This window comes from Taudactylus pleione, unplaced genomic scaffold (genome assembly GCF_031769625.1).
Source record: "Taudactylus pleione unplaced genomic scaffold, aTauple2 ptg000117l, whole genome shotgun sequence".
Lineage (NCBI taxonomy): Eukaryota > Metazoa > Chordata > Amphibia > Anura > Myobatrachidae > Taudactylus > Taudactylus pleione.
The window spans coordinates 8,109,033-8,117,500 of NW_028284519.1; the positions used below are offsets into that span (position 1 = coordinate 8,109,033).

At 33.0% G+C, this 8,468-nt stretch overlaps 5 non-coding genes across 5 annotated transcripts; all 5 read left to right on the forward strand.

The window, feature by feature from the left end:
* Window positions 1-287: 287 nt before the first annotated feature.
* On the forward strand, window positions 288-360 carry TRNAT-UGU (transfer RNA threonine (anticodon UGU)). Its single transcript has one exon. It is a non-coding gene; the product is annotated as a tRNA-Thr (tRNA).
* Window positions 361-4,247: 3,887 nt separating this feature from the next.
* On the forward strand, window positions 4,248-4,320 carry TRNAT-UGU (transfer RNA threonine (anticodon UGU)). The gene has a single exon. It is a non-coding gene; the product is annotated as a tRNA-Thr (tRNA).
* A 1,247-nt stretch (window positions 4,321-5,567) lies between these two features.
* TRNAT-UGU (transfer RNA threonine (anticodon UGU)) lies at window positions 5,568-5,640 on the forward strand. Its single transcript has one exon. It is a non-coding gene; the product is annotated as a tRNA-Thr (tRNA).
* A 1,235-nt stretch (window positions 5,641-6,875) lies between these two features.
* Window positions 6,876-6,948, forward strand: TRNAT-UGU (transfer RNA threonine (anticodon UGU)). The gene has a single exon. It is a non-coding gene; the product is annotated as a tRNA-Thr (tRNA).
* A 1,247-nt stretch (window positions 6,949-8,195) lies between these two features.
* On the forward strand, window positions 8,196-8,268 carry TRNAT-UGU (transfer RNA threonine (anticodon UGU)). The gene has a single exon. It is a non-coding gene; the product is annotated as a tRNA-Thr (tRNA).
* The last annotated feature ends 200 nt before the right edge of the window (window positions 8,269-8,468 follow it).

An 8,468-nucleotide genomic window follows, 5' to 3' on the forward strand; every position in this document is an offset into this window, starting at 1 on the left:
TATAAGGCAGGAGGATTAAATATTTTGTTTTATGCTAACCTGGCCTCTCTCCTACAGCTCGTTAAGAAGTAAAGTAATACATTCCTAGTCCATTATAGATGACTACAACTACTTTGCCAATTTTATGTGACTGTCTTGATGCAATCTTGAAGAACCTTAAGATGACCATAAACACAACAATTGTAATTGTAAAAAGTACATTTACCAGAAAAGACTTGAAATTTGCTGTATATCAATTTCCATCCTGAATCAGACACCAAAATGTGTATAAAATAACTTAACCAAGTGGCTCCATAGCCTAGGGGTTAGAGCACTGGTCTTGTAAACCAGAGGTTGTGAGTTCAAATCTCACTGGGGCCTAATGCATCATTATTGTTACTCCTGCTAAAACTTAATTTGCAGCAACCTATATTGCAATAGTCTGCTTTAGTATGCTAAATGAGAAGATGATGAATACACACTTGTATAGCCAAATTGGAAAGACACATATCGCATTCAGTCTAACCTATTGACTGGTTTCAAGAGCATATTTGAAAACATTTGTGTTTTCTTTTATTGGACCAATTTCCTTCAAACTGAAACTCCCAGCATGGTTATTCACCATCATTATAAAATAAATATAAGAGATTTCCAATTATTTAACTTTAAAAAGAGCATTTAAAGCTATGGAGCCACTTGGTTAAGTTATGTTATACACATTTTGGTGTCTGGTTGAGGATGGAAATTGATATACAGCAAATTTCAAATCTTTTCTGGTAAATGTACTTTTTTCAATTACAATTGTTGTGTTTATGGTCATCTTAAGGTTCTTCAAGATTGCATTGCATAGAGCAGATTTCATCTTGTGCAATTGATACCAATATTTTGAATATAGGTGCCAATAGATATAACTGAAGGCTGATTTGAACATGTAAGCATATATACTCTACACGTGCAAGCACACTCAGGGTAATGACCACTAATGACTACAAATAACTCTATAAAGATGTCCGGATTTAACATTTTGAAATAATTCTACCCATTGGATCCTAAAGTTGGAAAGCCATGGAAAGTATGACCAATTTTGGATCTCTATTATGTACACACCACACTAACATAAAACAGCTCATTTTAAAATGCATTTAAATAATTTGATTCAAAGTGTCTCCCAGGTATGCCTCAATTATAGATATTGCATATATATCAGAATAGGCCATTTGAAAAGGATTCAACATCACAATAAATAAAACCAAGAGAATGAAAACAGTATACATAAGCCTACATTTTTAATTGTCATATTAGTGCTAAAGTATAATGAAAACCAAAGTTGAAGTGTTCCTTTATAAGGCAGGAGGATAAAATCTTTTGTTTTATGTTAACCTGGACTCTCTCCTACAGCTCGTTAAGAAGTAAAGTAATACATTCCTAGTCCATTATAGATGACTACAACTACTTTGCCAATTTTATGTGACTGTCTTGATGCAATCTTGAAGAACCTTAAGATGACCATAAACACAACAATTGTAATTGAAAAAAGTACATTTACCAGAAAAGATTTGAAATTTGCTGTATATCAATTTCCATCCTCAATCAGACACCAAAATGTGTATAAAATAACTTAGCCAAGTGGCTCCATAGCCTAGGGGTTAGAGCACTGGTCTTGTAAACCAGAGGTTGTGAGTTCAAATCTGACTGGGGCCTAATGCGTCATTATTGTTACTCCTGCTAAAACTTAATTTGCAGCAACCTATATTGCAATAGTCTGCTTTAGTATGCTAAATGAGAAGATGATGAATACACACTTGTATAGCCAAATTGGAAAGACACATATCGCATTCAGTCTAACCTATTGACTGGTTTCAAGAGCATATTTGAAAACATTTGTGTTTTCTTTTATTGGACCAATTTCCTTCAAACTGAAACTCCCAGCATGGTTATTCACCATCATTATAAAATAAATATAAGAGATTTCCAATTATTTAACTTTAAAAAGAGCATTTAAAGCTATGGAGCCACTTGGTTAAGTTATGTTATACACATTTTGGTGTCTGGTTGAGGATGGAAATTGATATACAGCAAATTTCAAATCTTTTCTGGTAAATGTACTTTTTTCAATTACAATTGTTGTGTTTATGGTCATCTTAAGGTTCTTCAAGATTGCATTGCATAGAGCAGATTTCATCTTGTGCAATTGATACCAATATTTTGAATATAGGTGCCAATAGATATAACTGAAGGCTGATTTGAACATGTAAGCATATATACTCTACACGTGCAAGCACACTCAGGGTAATGACCACTAATGACTACAAATAACTCTATAAAGATGTCCGGATTTAACATTTTGAAATAATTCTACCCATTGGATCCTAAAGTTGGAAAGCCATGGAAAGTATGACCAATTTTGGATCTCTATTATGTACACACCACACTAACATAAAACAGCTCATTTTAAAATGCATTTAAATAATTTGATTCAAAGTGTCTCCCAGGTATGCCTCAATTATAGATATTGCATATATATCAGAATAGGCCATTTGAAAAGGATTCAACATCACAATAAATAAAACCAAGAGAATGAAAACAGTATACATAAGCCTACATTTTTAATTGTCATATTAGTGCTAAAGTATAATGAAAACCAAAGTTGAAGTGTTCCTTTATAAGGCAGGAGGATAAAATCTTTTGTTTTATGTTAACCTGGACTCTCTCCTACAGCTCGTTAAGAAGTAAAGTAATACATTCCTAGTCCATTATAGATGACTACAACTACTTTGCCAATTTTATGTGACTGTCTTGATGCAATCTTGAAGAACCTTAAGATGACCATAAACACAACAATTGTAATTGAAAAAAGTACATTTACCAGAAAAGATTTGAAATTTGCTGTATATCAATTTCCATCCTCAATCAGACACCAAAATGTGTATAAAATAACTTAGCCAAATGGCTCCATAGCCTAGGGGTTAGAGCAGTGGTCTTGTAAACCAGAGGTTGTGAGTTCAAATCTGACTGGGGCCTAATGCGTCATTATTGTTACTCCTGCTAAAACTTAATTTGCAGCAACCTATATTGCAATAGTCTGCTTTAGTATGCTAAATGAGAAGATGATGAATACACACTTGTATAGCCAAATTGGAAAGACACATATCGCATTCAGTCTAACCTATTGACTGGTTTCAAGAGCATATTTGAAAACATTTGTGTTTTCTTTTATTGGACCAATTTCCTTCAAACTGAAACTCCCAGCATGGTTATTCACCATCATTATAAAATAAATATAAGAGATTTCCAATTATTTAACTTTAAAAAGAGCATTTAAAGCTATGGAGCCACTTGGTTAAGTTATGTTATACACATTTTGGTGTCTGGTTGAGGATGGAAATTGATATACAGCAAATTTCAAATCTTTTCTGGTAAATGTACTTTTTTCAATTACAATTGTTGTGTTTATGGTCATCTTAAGGTTCTTCAAGATTGCATTGCATAGAGCAGATTTCATCTTGTGCAATTGATACCAATATTTTGAATATAGGTGCCAATAGATATAACTGAAGGCTGATTTGAACATGTAAGCATATATACTCTACACGTGCAAGCACACTCAGGGTAATGACCACTAATGACTACAAATAACTCTATAAAGATGTCCGGCTTTAACATTTTGAAATAATTCTACCCTATTGATCCTAAAGTTGGAATGCCATGGAAAGTATGACCAATTTTGGATCTCTATTATGTACACACCACAATAACATAAAACAGCTCATTTTAAAATGCATTTAAATAATTTGATTCAAAGTGTCTCCCAGGTATGCCTCAATTATAGATATTGCATATATATCAGATTAGGCCATTTGAAAAGGATTCAACATCACAATAAATAGAACCAAGAGAATGAAAACAGTATACATAAGCCTACATTTTTAATTGTCATATTAGTGCTAAAGTATAATGAAAGCCAAAGTTGAAGTGTTCCTTTATAAGGCAGGAGGATTAAATATTTTGTTTTATGCTAACCTGGCCTCTCTCCTACAGCTCGTTAAGAAGTAAAGTAATACATTCCTAGTCCATTATAGATGACTACAACTACTTTGCCAATTTTATGTGACTGTCTTGATGCAATCTTGAAGAACCTTAAGATGACCATAAACACAACAATTGTAATTGAAAAAAGTACATTTACCAGAAAAGATTTGAAATTTGCTGTATATCAATTTCCATCCTCAATCAGACACCAAAATGTGTATAAAATAACTTAACCAAGTGGCTCCATAGCCTAGGGGTTAGAGCACTGGTCTTGTAAACCAGAGGTTGTGAGTTCAAATCTCACTGGGGCCTAATGCATCATTATTGTTACTCCTGCTAAAACTTAATTTGCAGCAACCTATATTGCAATAGTCTGCTTTAGTATGCTAAATGAGAAGATGATGAATACACACTTGTATAGCCAAATTGGAAAGACACATATCGCATTCAGTCTAACCTATTGACTGGTTTCAAGAGCATATTTGAAAACATTTGTGTTTTCTTTTATTGGACCAATTTCCTTTAAACTGAAACTCCCAGCATGGTTATTCACCATCATTATAAAATAAATATAAGAGATTTCCAATTATTTAACTTTAAAAAGAGCATTTAAAGCTATGGAGCCACTTGGTTAAGTTATGTTATACACATTTTGGTGTCTGGTTGAGGATGGAAATTGATATACAGCAAATTTCAAATCTTTTCTGGTAAATGTACTTTTTTCAATTACAATTGTTGTGTTTATGGTCATCTTAAGGTTCTTCAAGATTGCATTGCATAGAGCAGATTTCATCTTGTGCAATTGATACCAATATTTTGAATATAGGTGCCAATAGATATAACTGAAGGCTGATTTGAACATGTAAGCATATATACTCTACACGTGCAAGCACACTCAGGGTAATGACCACTAATGACTACAAATAACTCTATAAAGATGTCCGGATTTAACATTTTTAAATAATTCTACCCATTGGATCCTAAAGTTGGAAAGCCATGGAAAGTATGACCAATTTTGGATCTCTATTATGTACACACCACACTAACATAAAACAGCTCATTTTAAAATGCATTTAAATAATTTGATTCAAAGTGTCTCCCAGGTATGCCTCAATTATAGATATTGCATATATATCAGAATAGGCCATTTGAAAAGGATTCAACATCACAATAAATAAAACCAAGAGAATGAAAACAGTATACATAAGCCTACATTTTTAATTGTCATATTAGTGCTAAAGTATAATGAAAACCAAAGTTGAAGTGTTCCTTTATAAGGCAGGAGGATAAAATCTTTTGTTTTATGTTAACCTGGACTCTCTCCTACAGCTCGTTAAGAAGTAAAGTAATACATTCCTAGTCCATTATAGATGACTACAACTACTTTGCCAATTTTATGTGACTGTCTTGATGCAATCTTGAAGAACCTTAAGATGACCATAAACACAACAATTGTAATTGAAAAAAGTACATTTACCAGAAAAGATTTGAAATTTGCTGTATATCAATTTCCATCCTCAACCAGACACCAAAATGTGTATAAAATAACTTAACCAAGTGGCTCCATAGCTCAGGGGTTAGAGCACTGGTCTTGTAAACCAGGGGTCGTGAGTTCAAATCTCACTGGGGCCTAATGTGTCTTTATTGTTTCTGCTGCTAAAACTTAATTTGCAGCAACCTATATTGCAATAGTCTGCTTTAGTATGCTAAATGAGAAGATGATGTTAAGCCAAATTGGAAAGACACAGATCGCATTCAGTCTAACCTATTGAATGGTTTCAAGAGCATATTTGAAAACATTTGTGTTTTCTTTTATTGGACCAATTTCCTTCAAACTGAAACTCCCAGCATGGTTATTCACCATCATTATAAAATAAATATAAGAGATTTCCAATTATTTAACTTTAAAAAGAGCATTTAAAGCTATGGAGCCACTTGGTTAAGTTATGTTATACACATTTTGGTGTCTGGTTGAGGATGGAAATTGATATACAGCAAATTTCAAATCTTTTCTGGTAAATGTACTTTTTTCAATTACAATTGTTGTGTTTATGGTCATCTTAAGGTTCTTCAAGATTGCATTGCATAGAGCAGATTTCATCTTGTGCAATTGATACCAATATTTTGAATATAGGTGCCAATAGATATAACTGAAGGCTGATTTGAACATGTAAGCATATATACTCTACACGTGCAAGCACACTCAGGGTAATGACCACTAATGACTACAAATAACTCTATAAAGATGTCCGGATTTAACATTTTGAAATAATTCTACCCATTGGATCCTAAAGTTGGAAAGCCATGGAAAGTATGACCAATTTTGGATCTCTATTATGTACACACCACACTAACATAAAACAGCTCATTTTAAAATGCATTTAAATAATTTGATTCAAAGTGTCTCCCAGGTATGCCTCAATTATAGATATTGCATATATATCAGAATAGGCCATTTGAAAAGGATTCAACATCACAATAAATAAAACCAAGAGAATGAAAACAGTATACATAAGCCTACATTTTTAATTGTCATATTAGTGCTAAAGTATAATGAAAACCAAAGTTGAAGTGTTCCTTTATAAGGCAGGAGGATAAAATCTTTTGTTTTATGTTAACCTGGACTCTCTCCTACAGCTCGTTAAGAAGTAAAGTAATACATTCCTAGTCCATTATAGATGACTACAACTACTTTGCCAATTTTATGTGACTGTCTTGATGCAATCTTGAAGAACCTTAAGATGACCATAAACACAACAATTGTAATTGAAAAAAGTACATTTACCAGAAAAGATTTGAAATTTGCTGTATATCAATTTCCATCCTCAATCAGACACCAAAATGTGTATAAAATAACTTAGCCAAGTGGCTCCATAGCCTAGGGGTTAGAGCACTGGTCTTGTAAACCAGAGGTTGTGAGTTCAAATCTCACTGGGGCCTAATGCGTCATTATTGTTACTCCTGCTAAAACTTAATTTGCAGCAACCTATATTGCAATAGTCTGCTTTAGTATGCTAAATGAGAAGATGATGAATACACACTTGTATAGCCAAATTGGAAAGACACATATCGCATTCAGTCTAACCTATTGACTGGTTTCAAGAGCATATTTGAAAACATTTGTGTTTTCTTTTATTGGACCAATTTCCTTCAAACTGAAACTCCCAGCATGGTTATTCACCATCATTATAAAATAAATATAAGAGATTTCCAATTATTTAACTTTAAAAAGAGCATTTAAAGCTATGGAGCCACTTGGTTAAGTTATGTTATACACATTTTGGTGTCTGGTTGAGGATGGAAATTGATATACAGCAAATTTCAAATCTTTTCTGGTAAATGTACTTTTTTCAATTACAATTGTTGTGTTTATGGTCATCTTAAGGTTCTTCAAGATTGCATTGCATAGAGCAGATTTCATCTTGTGCAATTGATACCAATATTTTGAATATAGGTGCCAATAGATATAACTGAAGGCTGATTTGAACATGTAAGCATATATACTCTACACGTGCAAGCACACTCAGGGTAATGACCACTAATGACTACAAATAACTCTATAAAGATGTCCGGCTTTAACATTTTGAAATAATTCTACCCTATTGATCCTAAAGTTGGAATGCCATGGAAAGTATGACCAATTTTGGATCTCTATTATGTACACACCACACTAACATAAAACAGCTCATTTTAAAATGCATTTAAATAATTTGATTCAAAGTGTCTCCCAGGTATGCCTCAATTATAGATATTGCATATATATCAGATTAGGCCATTTGAAAAGGATTCAACATCACAATAAATAGAACCAAGAGAATGAAAACAGTATACATAAGCCTACATTTTTAATTGTCATATTAGTGCTAAAGTATAATGAAAGCCAAAGTTGAAGTGTTCCTTTATAAGGCAGGAGGATTAAATATTTTGTTTTATGCTAACCTGGCCTCTCTCCTACAGCTCGTTAAGAAGTAAAGTAATACATTCCTAGTCCATTATAGATGACTACAACTACTTTGCCAATTTTATGTGACTGTCTTGATGCAATCTTGAAGAACCTTAAGATGACCATAAACACAACAATTGTAATTGAAAAAAGTACATTTACCAGAAAAGATTTGAAATTTGCTGTATATCAATTTCCATCCTCAATCAGACACCAAAATGTGTATAAAATAACTTAACCAAGTGGCTCCATAGCCTAGGGGTTAGAGCACTGGTCTTGTAAACCAGAGGTTGTGAGTTCAAATCTCACTGGGGCCTAATGCGTCATTATTGTTACTCCTGCTAAAACTTAATTTGCAGCAACCTATATTGCAATAGTCTGCTTTAGTATGCTAAATGAGAAGATGATGAATACACACTTGTATAGCCAAATTGGAAAGACACATATCGCATTCAGTCTAACCTATTGACTGGTTTCAAGAGCATATTTGAAAACATTTGTGTTTTCTTTTATTGGA